Source organism: Triticum aestivum, chromosome 5B (assembly GCF_018294505.1).
Source record: "Triticum aestivum cultivar Chinese Spring chromosome 5B, IWGSC CS RefSeq v2.1, whole genome shotgun sequence".
Classification (NCBI taxonomy): domain Eukaryota; kingdom Viridiplantae; phylum Streptophyta; class Magnoliopsida; order Poales; family Poaceae; genus Triticum; species Triticum aestivum.
This window is the reverse complement of record NC_057807.1, coordinates 693,819,281-693,837,013: the sequence shown is the minus strand read 5'-3', so window position 1 is coordinate 693,837,013 and position 17,733 is coordinate 693,819,281.

Sequence of the window (17,733 nt, the reverse complement as noted above, 5' to 3'; positions counted from 1 at the left end):
CAGTTCGGGACCCCCTACCCGAGATCCGCCGGTTTTGACACCGACATTGGTGCTTTCATTGAGAGTTCCTCTGTGCCATCGCCGATAGGCTTGATGGCTTCTTAGATCATCAACAACGACGCAGTCCAGGGTGAGACCTTCCTCCCCGAGCAGATCTTCGTATTCGGCGGCTTTGCACTGCGGGCCAATTCACTTGGCCATCTGGAGCAGATCGAAAGCTACGCCCCTGGCCGTCAGGTCAGATTTGGAAGTTTGAACTTCACGACTGACATCCGCGGGGACTTGATCTTCGATGGGTTCGGGCCACAGCCAAGCGCGCCGCACTGTCACGATGGGCATGATTTAGCTCTGCAGCCGGACAGTACCCTGGAGGCCGCACTCGAGTCCGCTCCGATCTTCAATTCGGAGCCGGCTGCGCAGATCGAGGACGGATGGTTAGACACTGCCTCAGGAGCTGCAACCTCTACGGCGATAGAGCCGAACACTGACCTTGTCCCTCATGAAGCTCGTGACTCTGAGGTGCCGGACTCCTTGCCGGACTCCGAACCTCCCGCGCCCCCTCCAATCGAATCCGGTTGGGTGCCGGTCATGGATTTCACCGCTGCGGACATCTTTCAACACTCACCTTTTGGCGACATCTTGAGTTCGCTAAAGTATCTCTCGCTATCAGGAGAGCCCTGGCCGGACTGCGGTCAGGACGGTTGGGATGCGGACGATGAAGAAATTCAAAGCCCACCCACCACCCACTTAATAGACACTGTCGACGATCTAACCGACATGCTAGACTACGACTCCGAAGACATCGACGGTATGGACGACGATGCCGGAGACGACCAAGAACCAGCGCCTACCGGGCACTGGAAAGCCACCTCATCATATGACATATACATGGTGGATATCCCAAAGGATGGGAATGGCGAAGGAACAGCGGAGGATGACCCCTCCAAGAAACAGCCCAAGCGCCGGCGTCAGCGGCGCCGCTCTAAATCCCGCCACAGCAAGAATGAAGATTCCGGCACCGGAGATAATAACACCCCGGACAGTGCCGAAGACAACCCACTCCAACAAGATTCATCACAGGAGGACGGAGACGCCAACCCTCATGAGAGAGCGGCAGAAGAAGAGGTAGAGGACTATATGCCTCCCTCCGGAGACGAGGCAAGCCTCGACGACGATGAATTCGTCGTGCCTGAGGATCCCGTCGAACAAGAGCGTTTTAAACGCAGGCTTATGGCCACGGCAAAAAACCTCAAGAAAAAGCAGCAACAGCTTAGAGCTGATCAAGATCTGCTAGCCAACAGATGGACTGAAGTCCTCGCGGCCGAAGAGCATGAGCTCAAACGCCCCTCCAAAAGTTACCCTAAACGCAAGATGCTCCCCCGATTAGACGAGGAGGCGTATGAACCTGCATCACCAGCAGACAATACGGCTGACCGACCACCCCGTGGTCGCGACAGAGAGGCCCCTAGGCCCTTCACTAGAACCGTACCCCGGCATCGCTCGAAAAGCACAAAGCCACAGGGGAATGCTCCGGACTTGCGAGATATATTGGAGGATAAGGCAAGACAATCAAGATCGATCTATGGATCGCGTGGGCGCCCCATGATACGTGACGACAACCGTCACGCCGGACACAGTAAGTCCGGCCGGGCCGAACAAAATAGACAAAGCTCTTTCGAGCTCCGTCGTGATATCGCCCAGTACAGAGGCGCCGCACACCCACTATGCTTCACAGACGAAGTAATGGATCATCAAATCCCCGAAGGGTTTAAACCCGTGAACATCGAATCCTACGACGGCACAACAGACCCCGCGGTTTGGATCGAAGACTATCTCCTTCACATCCATATGGCCCGCGGTGATGATCTTCACGCCATCAAATATCTCCCACTCAAGCTTAAAGGACCAGCCCGGCATTGGCTTAACAGCTTGCCAGCAGAGTCAATCGGGAGTTGGGAAGACCTGGAAGCCGCATTCCTCGACAACTTCCAAGGCACGTATGTGCGACCACCAGACGCTGATGACCTAAGCCACATAATTCAGCAGCCAGACGAATCGGCCAGACAATTCTGGACACGGTTCTTAACCAAGAAAAACCAAATCGTCGACTGTCCGAATGCGGAGGCCCTTGCAGCCTTCAAACATAACATCCGCGACGAGTGGTTTGCTCGGCACCTGGGACAGGAAAAGCCGAAATCCATGGCAGCCCTCACATCACTCATGACCCGCTTCTGCGCGGGTGAGGACAGCTGGCTAGCACGCAGCAATAACCTCAGCAAAAACTCTACCAGTCCGGATTTCAAGGACCGTAACGGCAGGTCGCGTCGCAACAAAAACAAACGCCGCATTAACGGCAATAATAGTGAAGATACGGCAGTCAATGCCGGATTCAGAGGCTCCAAACCCGGTCAGCGGAAAAAGCCATTCAAAAGAACTACTCCGGGTCCGTCCAATTTGGACCGAATACTCGACCGCTCGTGCCAGATACACGGCACCCCCAAAAAGCCAGCCAACCACACCAACAGGGACTGTTGGGTATTCAAGCAGGCAGGCAAGTTAATTGCCGAAAACAATGAAAAGGGGCTGCATAGTAATGATGAGGAAGAGACCCGACCGCCGAACAATAGAGGACAGAAGGGTTTCCCCCCACAGGTGCGGACGGTGAACATGATATACGCAACGCACATACCCAAAAGGGAGCAGAAGCGTGCACTCAGGGATGTATACGCGATGGAGCCAGTTACCCCGAAGTTCAATCCATGGTCCTCCTGCCCGATCACTTTTGACCGAAGGGACCACCCCACCAGCATCCGCCATGGCGGATTCGCCGCATTGGTTCTAGACCCAATCGTCAATGGATTTCACCTCACCAGAGTCCTTATGGACGGCGGCAGCAGCCTAAACCTGCTTTATCAGGACACAGTGCACAAAATGGCATAGACCCCTCAAGGATTAAACCTACCAAGACGACCTTTAAAGGCGTCATACCAGGTGTAGAAGCCAAATGTACAGGCTCAGTTACACTGGAAGTGGTCTTCGGATCACCGGATAACTTCCGAAGCGAGGAGTTAATCTTCGACATAGTTCCGTTCCGCAGCGGCTATCATGCTCTGCTCGGACGTACCGCGTTCGCAAAGTTCAACGCGGTGCCGCACTACGCATACCTCAAGCTCAAGATGCCAGGCCCTCAAGGAGTCATCATGGTCAACGGAAACACTGGACGCTCTCTCCGAACGGAGGAACATACAGCGGCTCTCGCGGCAGAAGTACAGTGCAGCCTCTTAAGGCAATTCTCGAGTCCGGCCGCTAAGCGACCGGACACGGCTAAACGCACCCAGAGTAACATACAACAAGACCACCTGGCACGTTCCGAGCACGCGTAGCAGTGCGGCCCCAACCCCAACCCCTGCAACACGTCAAGACAGGTCCTTCGCGTACACCATTACGCTCTGAACATACCATGGGCATGGGGAGAGGGGCACGACCACGATAGGCCCAGAATACGACTTAACCACACCAGGGGCTCTCAAGTGTGTCGTTCTTTTTTTTTCTTTTTACCCACAGGACTCCGTTCGTCAGAGGCCCTGTCCGGCAGCAGACCTGCCGAACCCACGATGCAACAGCCAGGAAGGAGAAAGGCTACAACGAATATCCAGGTGGTCTCCACTACGAGCATTAAATCTGTTTTATGCACCATTCTGCAGCCTACCCCTGGAGGGGGGACATGTTTAACAGTCCCATCCCTTGCTTATCGCACCATTTGTATCGTTCTGCACTTACAACAGTTTTTTCTTGAATAAGTAATGCAGCACCTTTTTGCTTCGAATTGCATTTCTCTTTTATACATATGTTCATTTGTGACATGTCGCATCCGTATGTTTTGGTACGGCTAAATACACCAGGGGCTTATGTTTCCCACATCATGGTGTGATAAGTCCGAACACTTTCACAAGTGCGGCACCCCGAACTTATAGCATTATATGCATCGGCTCCGAATCATGTCTTGGGTCAATAGTTGGGTTTGCCCGGCTCCCATGTTTTGGTACCTTACTTCCGTTGTATCGGCTAAGGTAGCACTGGGAGAACTACTGCGATTGCGCCCCAGTTGAGCTGGGCGAGCGCCTCAGTGGAGAAAGCTAAAACTGACCGTCATGATGAGGCGAGAGCTGATCGCTGTTCAAGAGGTTTTTTGCGAGTCCTTAAAGACTTATGCCGCTTAGAGCGAGGAGCCGACTTTGTCCGGCCCAGGCGTGGATAGCGCCCCAAATTCGGCCTTCCGAAGACTAGGGGCTTCGCCGAAATTTAAAATTATAGAATTCTATGGCTAAGTGAGAGTGTTCAAGCATTATAAGTCCGGTTGCCTTGTTTGTTGTGTTGAGTGCCTCCCTAGATGGACCCAAATATGGGAACAAGAGTGCTCAAATTTATGCCGAACACCCCAGCACTTGTGGCATGGGGGCTGAAGCCGATGACTTGCCATCTCTCAGATTTGATAAACAGCCGCACATAAGGTAATATTTTAAATTAAAATGCGTTGCTTAGCGCAAATGAACTAAGTTTTCAGTGCACAAGATAACAAAATGCGAGTCTACTCAAATATTACATCTTTGGAGCACTCACCCGCAATAGTGCGGGCGCCCTTCAGCACACTCTTATAATACATCTCGGGCGTGCGATACTCCTTGCCCTGCGGTGGCGGGTCCATCACGAGCTTCTGGGCATCCATTTTGCCCCAGTGCACCTTTGCGCGGGCAAGGGCCCGACGGGCACCTTCAGTACAGGCGGAGTGCTTGATGACTTCAACCCACGGGCACGCATCCACCAGCCGCCGCACCAGGCCGAAGTAGCTCCCAGGCATGGCCTCCTTAGGCCACAGCCGAACTATGAGGCCCTTCATGGCCTGTTCGGCCGCCTTGTGGAGCTCGACCAGCTACTTCAGCTGGTCGCTAAGGGGCACCGGATGTCCGGCCTCAGCATACTGAGACCAGAAGACCTTCTCCGTCGAGCTCCCCTCCTCGGCCCGGTAGAACGCGGCAGCATCAGACACGCTGCGAGGAAGATCTGCGAACGCTCCCGGAGAGCTCCGAATTCGGGTAAGCAATAGGTAATTAACACTCACATGCTTACTTTGCATGAAAAATGCCTTACCCGCTGCTATTTTCTTTAACGTCTCGATTTCTTGGAGGGCCTTGTAGGCTTCGGCCTTAGCGGCTTTGGCACTCTCAAGAGCCGTTGCAAGCTCAGACTCTCGAGTCTTCGAGTCACGCTCCAGGCTCTCATGTTTTTTCACGAGATCCTGGAGCTCTTGCTGTACCTCCGCCACCCGCGCCTCCTGCTTCTCTCGCTCGGTGCGCTCCGCAGCCGCATTGCGTTCGGCCGCGGCCACCGCCTCCTTCAGGGTAGCCACCTCGTTAGTGGCCCCTGCAATACCCAAGTTATCCTTGTCATTCTTTTTGCAACCAAAATCCTTTTCTGTAAGGTACAATTTTAATAAGGTGTTACTCACCTTCCTTGTCCTCGAGCTACTTCTTGGCATGGCCGAGCTCGTTCTTGGACCGCTCAAGGCTTTCCTTCAAAGTATTGACCTCCGCAGTCAGTGCGGCAGAGGTCAGCAGCGCAGCCTACACTCCCATATTGACATATTTTTTATGACTCCTGCGTATATCTTTTTAGATCCGCAGTCCGGCTTTTCTTTCCGAACACCGAACCGAGCATCAGGGGCTATTGTCTATGCGGTACTATTTTACATATATCAAAATTCTTACCTCAAAGCCTGTTAGAAGGCTGCTGCAGGCTTCGGTCAGCCCGCTCTTGGCGAGCTGCACCTTCTGAATCACCGCACTCATAACAGTGCGGTGTTCCTCTTTGATGGAGGCGCCATTGAGCGCCTCTAGCAAGCTATCCGGCGCCTCCGGTTGGACGGAGGCTGCCGGCGTCACGGTCTTGCCCTTCTTACGAAGGGGCCGCCCGCCGGACTCCGGAGCCACTATGGGATCCGGAGCCGAGTCCGGTGCAAAGTCCGGGAGGTTGTCCTGCGACACCTCCGGGGACTCCTCCTCCTAGCGGGTCCCTTCCCGGGATCCCACCTCGGCATCGTCCGTGTCATGGGGGGTGGAGGCGGTCGAAAGAGAATCCATATCCGATGCACCTAAGGACCCGCTCGACGAAGCGGGAAGATCGTCCTTGGGCGGACTGCAGGGTTGTATGCGGCATTAGAAAGACATTGTGTGGCAAAAAAGAAAAACCATGAAGTTATTCGGGAGTCCGGATACTCACGATCTCGCCAGGGGCCTGGCCCTTGGAGGCCAGTCCTCGTCGTCGTCACTGGCGTTGGCAGAGTAGTCCGGGGGAAGAGTTTTTCCCTTCTTGGACCCTTCGGCCTCCCTCGTTGGGGAGGCCTTCCTTTTCTTCCCTCCCCCCACTGGGGGAGAGACTTTCTTCTTCTCCTCCTCACCTTGGTGAGAGGACTTGGCCTCGGAGTCGTCGTCCGATAGCACCTGAAAACGGGAACTCTTCCGAGTCCTCGTGGCCTTCTTCTTGGCCTTCTTCTCCGGCACCACGTGCGGTGCCGGAGCCAGCAGCCCCGTTAGGCGGGCGTCCGCTGGGTCCTCTGGCAATGGGGCCGGACAGATAGTCTGCTCGGCCTTCGCTAGCCAGCCCTGTCAAAGGAAAGGGAGGTTAGATCCCGCATAGAGTCAAACTATGGCAAACAAGCGTCCCGTAAAGGACAAAATCGCTTACCTTGTCAGCCGAACGCTGCGAGCTGAATCCGCGATCTTCGGTAGCAGATGTGGGAGCCTCGGCGCCCTTGAACAGCACCTTCCAGACATCTTCGTATGTAGTGTCAAAGAGCCCGCTCAAAGTCTGGTGCTGCGGCGGATCGAACTCCCACATGTTGAAGCCCCGTCGTTGGCACGGGAGGATCCGGCGGATGAGCATGACCTGGACCACGTTGACAAGCTTGAGCTTCTTGTCCACCAGCTTTTGGACGCAGGCTTGGAGTCCGGTCAGCTCCTCCGAATCACCCCAAGTCCGGCCACTCTCTTTCCAGGAGGTGAGCCGTGTGGGGATGCCAGATCTGAATTCGGGGGCCGCTGCCCATTCGGGGTCACGCGGCTCGGTGATGTAGAACCACCCCGACTGCCACCCTTTAATGGTTTCCACGAAAGTGCCCTCAAGCCAAGTAACGTTGGACATCCTGCCCACCATGGCACCTCCGCACTCCGCTTGGCTGCCCTTCACAACCTTCGGCTTGACACTGAAGGTCTTGAGCCACAAGCCGAAGTGGGTCTGGATGCACAGGAAGGCCTCGCGCACGACGATAAACGCCGAGATGTTGAGGATGAAATTCGGGGCCAGATCGTGGAAATCCAGGCCGTAGTAGAATATGAGCCCCCGGACAAAGGGATGGAGTGGGAAGCCCAGTACGCGGAGGAAATGGGTAAGAAATACTACCCTCTCATGGGGCCTGGGGGTGGGGATGAGCTCTCCCTCGTCGGGGAGCCGATGCGCAATGTTGCTGGACAAATATCCGGCGCTGCGCAACTTTTGGATGTGCCCCTCCATAACGGAGGAGGCCATCCACTTGCCTCCCACTCCGGACATAGTTGGAGAAGGTTGAGGTGAGATGTGCGGACTTGGGCGCTGGAGCTCGAGTTCGCAGAGATGGATAAGCCAAGGAGGAAGAAGGCACAGGTAAAAGGGTTGGATATTTATCCCCTTATATGGGCGGACAAAAACATGTGTCCCCACCGGCCTGATAAAACTCGCTTATCTCCCAAGCGCCGCAATCAATGGCGCGGTTGGGTTACCCACGTCTGTATTGATGGGAATCCCGGAATAAGGGGAATACGATCTCTGCTTCGACAAGATGTGCCAAGGAAACCGCTTCACTAAACGCGCTGAGGTGGTACAATAAAAACAATTCGAGTAAAGGCTTGGTAGAGGTGTGACGTCACGCCACGAAATAAGTCAGCATATTGAACTTGTGTAAATATTATTCTCTCTACGGTGGTATGTGGAAATTATTTTGCAGAGCCGGACACTATCCTGGTGTTCACAATCTTCTATAAATTATTCGGAGGAGGAACCCGCCTTGCAATGCCGAAGACAATATGCGCGCCGGACTCGTCGTCATTGAAGCCTGGTTCAGGGGCTACTGAGGGAGTCCTGGACTAGGGGGTGTTCGGATAGCCGAACTATCATCATCGGCCGGACTCCAAGGCTATGAAGATACAAGATTGAAGACTTCGTCCCGTGTCCGGATGGGACTTTCCTTGGCGTGGAAGGCAAGCTTGGCGATACGGATATGTAGATCTCCTACCATTGTAACCGACTCTGTGTAACCCTAGCCCTCTCTGGTGTCTATATAAACCGGATGGCTTTAGTCCGTAGGACGAACAACAATCATACCATAGGCTAGCTTCTAGGGTTTAGCCTCCTTGATCTCGTGGTAGATCTACTCTTGTAACACACATCATCAATATTAATCAAGCAGGACGTAGGGTTTTACCTCCATCAAGAGGGCCCGAACCTGGGTAAAACATCGTTTCCCTCGTCTCCTGTTACCATCCGCCTAGACGCACAGTTCGGGACCCCCTACCCGAGATCCGCCGGTTTTGACACCGACAGGTGGCTTATATAGAGTGCGCCAGGACCCCAGCCAGCCCACGTAGCGGAGGGTTCAATGTACATAAAGGCCTGGCGTTACTGGTAACGTCTTACATAAAGTGATATCATGGCCATAAAGACTACTTAATAACAGACCGTTTGGATGCAGAGTGACTCTAGATCTCCTGGTGGTCGAGTGAGTCTTCGTGGTCGAGTGTCTTTGAGTCTGTCGAGTGGAATCCTTCCAGGTCGACTGAAAGGAAGTTCCTTCTAGAAATGTCCTTGGGAAGGGTACTTTGGACAGATCCATGACCCTACCTAGGTACATGGCTTCATCATTAGCCCCCGAATGGATCGAGGTTTGAGTGAGGAAGGAGTTGAGAATTCTTCCGACCCCTCTTTTTGTTTTATGAGTATGTCTTGTTCTGGATCAATGACCTTAGGTGACGGCACCAACTTCTTTTTCAGTCGCCTTGATCCATTCTTTATATTGGTTGAGTGACTTTTCTATACTTGGAGATCTCCGAGCGACGGATCAGAGGAAATCTTCAGTCTGACAAGTTGCTCTGCTTTTCGCGGATTTAGCGGGATCTGAATTTCAGGAAGCGCGCGAGGCGAAGGAAGCCGCAGTACTCGGATGGGATAAGGCAGGGACGCCTCGATTTCCGCGCCACCTTTTTCGCCACGTATCGCGCGCGCGACTGTTTCGGGATTTGACAGGATCGCCCGGGCCTACCAGTCAGCCACTCGGACGAGACTTCATATAAGGCGCCGGACGGGGTTTTTTCAAACAGTGCGCCCTCAATCCCCTCTCCCTCTTCCTCGAACTCGTCCGCTGCGCTCGCCCCCAACTCCGCCTCGCTGCTCCTTGCGTGCCTCGCCGGCGACGATGGTGAAGGAAAAGACGGCGGCTTTGGAGCGGGCGAAGAAGGCGACGGTGAAGGCGAAGGGGAGAGCGCCTAGTCGGGGCGGATCCTCGTCGCGGTCTGGCCTGCTGCAAGGCTGGATCCAGGGAGACCGGATCCGCTCGACCATTACCCAGAAGGACCTCGACGACTTGGCCAACGAAGGACTGATCCCCCATGGGTCAGCAAGGCTTCCGGGGAAGGAGTGGCAGCCGCAGCCTCAAGAGGGTGAGTGCGTCCTCTTAGCCACCCATGTAGATCGCGGTTTTTCTCTGCCGCCGAATCTTTTCTTCCGGGGGTTTCTGAACTTCTTTGGTGCACAACTCCATCACTTCACACCCAACTCCATTGCCTACCTCGCTGCTTTCGTGTCTTTGTGCGAAAATTTCTTGGGTTGCCGGCCGCACCGGGGCCTTTTCAAACACATTTTCACCTGTCGCTCTCAGACGGTTAAAAAGGCTAGCCCGAATGACGAGAGGACCCAAGTGATCCAGATGTGTGGGGATCTCGGGGTTCAGATGAGGAGTAAGAGTGCCTTTCCAGCCATGACCCTTCCCGAGTCGGTTCGAGGGTGTCCGTCGACCTGGTTCTACTGCCAAGACAAGTCGATGCCAGGGCAGTCGACTGGCCTCCCCCCGTTCTCCATGGACCGAGTGAACAAGCCATCTTCTCTGAAGGTGCTTCTGGAGGAGAAGGCTCAGGTTAGGATGTTGATGGAGCGCGTAGTCCAGCTCATTCGTGATGGAGTGACGGGCATGGATCTTCTAGAGGTTTTCCTTCGACGGTGCATTCAGCCACTTCAGTACCGGGCCATCCGATGTGGTTGTACTCTGGTATGGAAGACACCACTCGGGTCCACCGAGAGGAGGTCGACGATGTCACTCTGGAGAGGTGGATGACCGCCATCACGGGGAACAGAGATAATCCTCATGGGGCCAGGAGGATCCCACCACTCGACCAGTCCTATGAACCAGACAAGGTCTGACTACATTTCTCTGACTGTGATTCTGTTTTCTTCATTCTGCTTTGCTGCAATTCGGTCGACTGACCTTTATTTTGTTTGTTGTCTTCCAGATCACTACCGAGATGTACTCGATGCCCAACGGGGCGCAAGAACAGATTGAAGAAGAAGAAGGAAGTGGAGGTGAAAGCTAGGAGGAGTGGGAGTCGGACGGTGACAAGGGTGAAGAAGATGCTGGCTCTGATGAGGAAGAGGAGGAGGAAGAGGAGGAGGTAGTCGAGCCTCCTCGTACTGAAAGGCGGTCCAAGCTCGCCCATGATCCTGCGGTCGAGCTTGGCAAGGGAGCTGTCCCTGCTGGGCAGTTGACCAAACGCCCTCGGACGACTTCTCCGGCGCCGACTGAGAAAGCGTCGAAGCAACCCCGAGCGGCACCGAAAAACCGGCGAAGGCCCTACCAAAGATGAGGATGGAGATTCCGACTGTTTCTGGGTAATGGCATAACTCATGTTTTCTCTTTCAACATGGATATATTCTTGGTCGACCCAATCTCTGACCCACTGATTTCTGAAATCGCAGTGCTGCTACTTCCGAGACCTCAGCCAGGCATGAAGATCAAGAAATGGAGGATGCTGCCACTTCTAATCCTAGTATGATCTGTGCAGTTTCACTTTCGGTCGATTGGATCTGCATTTTTGACTTTGAACCTTTTCTGTAGCTCCACCTAGCATTATCATTGATCTCCCCGACGATGACGATGAGGAGCCACTGAGGCAAAGGAGGAACAGGAAAGCATCTGCTGGCAAGACTGCTCAGGTTGCATCAGCACCTGAAACATTGGTTCCGGAGGGGGGCAACGTTGCTTGGGCTACCGTGACCTTTCAGTGCCGTTGATGAGTGCCCTCCCTCCGTCGTCGAGTGCTGATCCACCTTCCCTCTTCTCCACACACCACGTCCTAGAGGACCAAGCAGGTGCTGCCAAGGAAGCCATACGCCAGGCGGGGGCCATGATGGAGCGGGTGAAGGCGATCCAAGACGCCAGTCAAGCAGCTTATGATTCGAGTTCAACTCTTTAGAGCAATGTCCAGGTTAGTTGACCACTGCCTGTTCTGTTAGGATATGATACCTGATAATTTTTCATTTTGAAAATCTTAATATCTGTCATACACCCAGTGGGTGTGTCGATTGAAATGTCTGAATTAGTGGGGGCATGCTGAGTGCACCCACTGGGTGTAGTCCCCGAGACTACAGTGGATTGCTGGCAGTCGACTGTAGTATTTATGTCTTGAACTTTTTTCGCTTTTACTTTCTTCACTCGATCTGGTCGAATGGAATCATGGAACAAGTGGGGGCACGCTGAGTGCACCCACTGGGTGTAGTCCCCGAGACCGTGGTCGACTGCTGGTAGTCGGCTATGGTCTGAAGAATACTTCGCTTTCCTCTTTTTTTTGAAACTATGTCTAACTGTTGGCAGTTAGCTACTTTCGGTCGACTGATCGATCCGAGCCGGTAGAACCAGTGGGGGCACGCTGAGTGCACCCACTAGGTGTATTCCCCGAGACTATAGTTGAATATTTTGATTCGGCTGTAGTCTTAGAAATGCTATGATTGTTCTCTTAGTCACTCGGAAGTGACCTATCTTTGATGTCTGTCGACTGATCTTTCGCAGAAATCTTGCGAGCTTGTGGCTCGTTATACTGAGTTGGAGAACAAGCATATCCAGCTCGAACTTGATCTGAAGCTTGTCTAGGAGAACTTCACGAAGGCGAAGGAGGAGGCAAAAGGTATGTTTGGTGAGAACCTTGACAACTGCCCTTATTTTTTGTCCATTCCTGAGTCTGATCTCACTGTCATTTCACAGAGAAACTAAGGGATGCTCTGAAGAAGAAGGACCTTGACCTCGCCGAGGCGCAGAAAGCGGCTTCGGACAAGACAAAACTCGCAGAAGAAAAGTTGGCTTCAATCAGCAAACTTGAAGAGGAGAATACCAATCTGAAAGCTGCTCTCGACGCGGCCAATAAGGAGGTCAGCCGACTGAAGAATGACAAGATGGTCCTGAGTGACAAGGCTAGCGAACTGGTGGGAAAGAAGAACGACTTAGAGGCTTATCTGGGAGGGCTCGCCAAGAAGTTATTCCTCATGCTCGAAGGTAACCCCTTATATCCAACTGGGAATCACTGACTTATTGTAGGAACGTTAGCTTATCCTTGGATCGTATCCACAGAATTCTGCCAAAACTTTGAAGAGGAGACTAGTCGAGTGGAAACTGGCTTGGATCCCATCAACTCTCCTGTGAAGGATGAAGCCGCCATGAACGTGCTCCGTCTCGAGTCTCGCGTTGCTATTGTGGTCGACTACCTTGCGAGACTGAAGGTTGCAACATCGCGCATCGACACAACACTCTGGCCAGGAGAAACACTTCAGAACGACCTTGAGTCTCTGATGACTCGACTGAACGAAGTTCCTAGTCGAGTGCAAGAATGGAAGAAGTCTTCTGCCAGGTGTGGTGCCGACGTTGCTCTGTCTCTAGTCCGTGTTCACTGCAAGGACGCGCGGGAGGACAAGCTGGTGTCTCTCAAGGTGGCCAATACCAAGAAGCATGACTTCCGATCTTTCATGGAGACCTTCATTGCTGCTGCCACTCGGATCGCAGACGGAATCGACCTTGACGAGTTTGTTGCGCCTTCCAGTCCTCCACAGGAGGAGTAAAAAACTTCTATGCTTGATGCCTTAAATTTGCCTCGGAATGCCAAGTGGTTTTTGTAACCGATAAACTTTAACAAGCTTGGTGCCTGAGCACTTCTGGATCCATAGGACGCTATCTGAACTTGGGTTTGCCGTCGAACATGTTCGCATCCGCCTTCGAACGATCATTGTCCTTCGCTTGGAATATATATACTAGTGTTTGTGATGCACTTTTGCAGGTAGGGACGAAGCACAAATTGCAATCGACTTGTACTCGTCATGCTTAGACGAGCACTGGGCTGCAGCTAAGCCCCCGAGTGGGAGGTTTGCTCGCCACTCGGTAGGATTTTCAGAAACTTAGGCGAGCACTGGGCTGCAGCTAAGCCCCCGAGTGGGAGGTTTGCTCGCCACTCGGTAGGATTTTCAAAAACTTAGGCGAGCACTGGGCTGCAGCTAAGCCCCCGAGTGAGAGGTTTGCTCACCACTCGGTAGGATTTTGTTGAAACTTAGGCGAAACGGATTCGCAGCTAAGCCTCTGAGTGGAAGGCTGGCTTGCCACTCGGTAGGATTTTGTTTAAACTTAGGTGAAACGGACTCGCAGCTAAGCCTCCGAGCGGGAGGCTGACTCACCACTCGGTAAGGATTTTTTTTACAAACTTAGGCGAAACGGATTCGCTGCTAAGCCACCCACTGGGGGACTGATTTATGTGAACAAAAGTAACAACAATCACTGGGAAAATTATAAAACTCTTATCTTTAATAAATAAACTACAAAAGTACTTTTATTACAACTCATCCGAGTGAATACTTAAGTATAAAAGGGTCGGAGAAGATCCGCATTCCAAGCTCGTGGCTCGTCAACCTGGCGATCGACGTTGTAAAGACAGTATGCTCCATTGTGGAGAACTTTGGTAACAATGAAGGGGCCTTCCCAAGTAGGGGCGAGTTTGTGTGGCTTCTGTTGGTCCACTCGGAGGACCAAGTCTCCTTCTTGGAAGGCTCGGCTCTTCACATTTCTGGCATAGAATCGGCGCAAGTCTTGCTGATAGATGGTCGATCGGATCATGGCCATCTCTCTTTCTTCTTCCAGAAGGTCGACTGCGTCCTGCCGGGCTTGTTCTGCTTCGACTTCAGAGTAGAGCTCGACTCGTGGTGCATTGTGAAGCAGGTCACTTGGCAGAACCGCTTCAGCTTCGTAGACCAGAAAGAACAGAGTTCTCCCAGTCGACCGATTTGGAGTAGTCCTCAATCCCCAAAGAACTGATGGAAGTTCGTCGACCCATGCGTCTGCTGCGTGCTTGAGGTCACGCATCAATCGGGGTTTCAGTCCTTTGAGAATTAGGCCGTTTGCTCTTTCTGCTTGTCCATTCGACTGGGGGTGGGCGACTGAAGCGTAGTCGACTCGCGTGCCTTGAGAAGCGCAGAAGGCTTTGAACTGATCAGAATCGAAGTTTGACCCATTATCAGTGATGATGCTATGCGGAACTCCATATCTGAATATTAATTCTCTGATGAAGCTGATGGCAGTGCCAACATCAAGGTTTTTAATGGGTTTGGCTTTGATCCATTTGGTGAACTTGTCGACTGCCACCAGTACATGGGTGAAGCCGCTCCTGCCAGTTCTTAGTGGTCCAACCATATCTAATTCCCAAACAGCAAAATGCCAGACGATTGGGATGGTCTTCAAAGCTAAGGAGGGTTTGTGTGACATGTTGGAGTAGAACTGACATCCTTCGCACTTGTCGACTATCTCTTTCGCCATTTCATTTGCTCTGGGCTAGTAAAAACCCGCTTGGTATGCTTTAGCCACAATGGTCCAAGAGGACGCATGATGGCCACAGGTCCCCGAGTGGATCTCGTTGAGAATCATTCGACCCTCTTCCGGTGTTATGCATTTCTGGCTGACTCCAGTCGCGCTTTCTCTAAACAACTGTCCCCTCATGACAGTAAAGGCCTTGGATCAACGGACGATCTGCCGAGCCTCTTCTTCATTCTCTGGAAGCTCTTTCCTTAGAATATACGTGATGTAAGGCACTGTCCAGTCGGGAGTGATAACCAGAACTTCCATGATTAAGTCGACCACAGCTGGGACCTCGACTTCAGTCGGATCCGTGGCACTTTTTGGCTGCGGGGCTTCTTCAGTGAATGGGTCCTCTTGAACTGACGACGCGTGAACATGCTCCAAAAACACGCCACTGGGAATGGCTTCTCTTTGGAAACCTATCTTCACCAAGTCATCAGTTGCTTGATTTTTCAGTCGGGGGACGTGATGGAGCTCTAATCCCTCGAATTTCTTCTCCAGCTTTCTGACTGCATTGCAGTAACCAGTCATGGCTGGGCTTCTGATGTCCCACTCCTTCATCACTTGGTTAACCACTAAATCCGAGTCGCCGTAAACCATGAGGCGACGGACGCCGAGTGAAATGGCCATACGCAACCCATACAAAAGTGCTTCGTATTCTGCTTCGTTGTTGGAGGAATCAAAGTGAATTTGGAGTACATATCTGAGCTTGTCTCCTCGGGGGAAACCAACACTACCCCGGCACCGGAACTATTCAGCATTTTAGAGCCATCAAAGAACATAGTCTAGTGCTCCGAGTGAACTTGGGTCGGTAACTGCTGTTCGGTCCACTCGGCGAGGAAATCTGCTATTGCTTGGGACTTGATAGCTTTCTTTGCCTCAAATCTGATATCCAGGGGAAGGAGTTCAATCGCCCATTTTGTCACTCGACCAGTTGCATCTCTGTTGTGCAGAATCTCTGATAAGGGGGCGCCACTGACGACTGTGATGGTATGGTCAGAGAAGTAGTGAGCAACTTTCTTCGTGGTCATATAAATCCCATATACGAGCTTCTGATAATGAGGGTATCTTTGCTTTGATGGGGTCAGGACTTCAGAAATGTAATATACTGCACGCTGAACTTTGAAGGCTTTCCCTTCTTCTTCCCGCTCGACCGTAAGTACTATACTGACGACTTGTCCTGTGGCTGCAATGTAAAGCAAAAGGCTCTTTGCTGATCGGGGCAGCGAGCACTGGCTGGGTGGAAAGCAGGGTTTTCAACTCTGCAAACGTTGCATCAGCTTCAGGAGTCCACTCGAACTTGTCTGACTTCTTCATCAGTCGGTAAAGAGGCAATGCCTTCTCACCGAGACGAGAGATGAATCGACTTAAAGTGGCCAAGCAACCAGTAAGCTTCTGAACATCGTGCACACGCACAGGTCATTTCATTCGGAGTATAGTGCCCACTTTCTCTGGGTTTGTGTCGATCCCTCATTCGGAAACAAGAAAACCGAGTAACTTTTCGCCAGAAACTCCGAATGTGCACTTGGATGGATTAAGCTTGATATCATACCTCTTGAGGTTGGCAAATGTTTCAGCGAGGTCAGTCAGTAGGTCGGAACCTTTCCGTGACTTGACCATAATGTCATCCATGTATGCTTCCACATTCCGACTGATTGGAGTGAGCAAACACTTCTGAATCATCCTCATGAACGTGGCTCCGGCATTCTTGAGGCCGAATGGCATGGTGACATGACAGAAGCACCCAAATGGGGTGATGAAAGCTGTTTTGATCTCATCGGGTCCATACAGACGAATCTGATGGTACCCGGAATAGGCGTCTAAGAAAGACAGTCGCTCACATCCCGCAGTTGAGTCGACTATTTGGTCGATGCGGGGAAGAGGAAAATGATCTTTCGGGCAGGCCCGATTGATATGTTTAAAGTCAATGCACATGCGAAGTGAGTTGTCCTTGTTGGGGACCATGACAACATTGGTGAGCCACTCGGAGTGGTAAATCTCTCAGATAAACTCTGCTGCTAAGAGTCGAGCCACCTCTTCGCCAATAGGCTTCCTTTTCTAGACGGCGGACCGTCGCAGATGTTCCTTGACAGATTTTGCCTTTGAATCGACTCGCAGACGATGCTCAGCCAACCCCCTGGGTACACCTGGCATGTCAGAAGGTTTCCATGCAAAGATGTCCCAGTTCTCACGGAGGAACTGGATGAGTGCTTCTTCCTATTTGGGGTCGAGTGTGTGGAGATATTAGTCGGAGCAGCGTTGGGGTCGGTCGGGTGGACGTGAACTGGTTTTGTCTCACCGGATGACTGAAACGCTGATTCCGTAGCGGGCTTCTTGGCTCGCAACAAATCACTCGGGTCTGCATTCCTCTGGTGTTCCTGCCACTCTTCTGCCACCATTTGAGCATCAGCGATCTTTGAGCCTTTCTGGACTGTGCGTCCTGAAATACTGTGTTGACCACCAGAGCTTGCCTCCCAGGGGTGGCTATGTGCATCGGGTGATCAGACTGGTCGAATGTGATGGCCGTCTGAGACCACTTCAGATAATTGGGTGTAGCCGGAGCAACCATGTTCACCTCTCGGTTTATAACTTTCAGTCGACTTTTGCTCTCAACGTCAGCAAAAATCACCAGAGTGGAATTGACCTGAGGGTATTCCTCGTCACTATCCCCCTTGTCCTCAACTTTGTCTGACTCCTTTTCCTTATCCTTGGACTGTTTCCCCTGGAACTGCTATATCAGAAGTCGACACTGTCGAGTGGTATGCTTAGGGTAA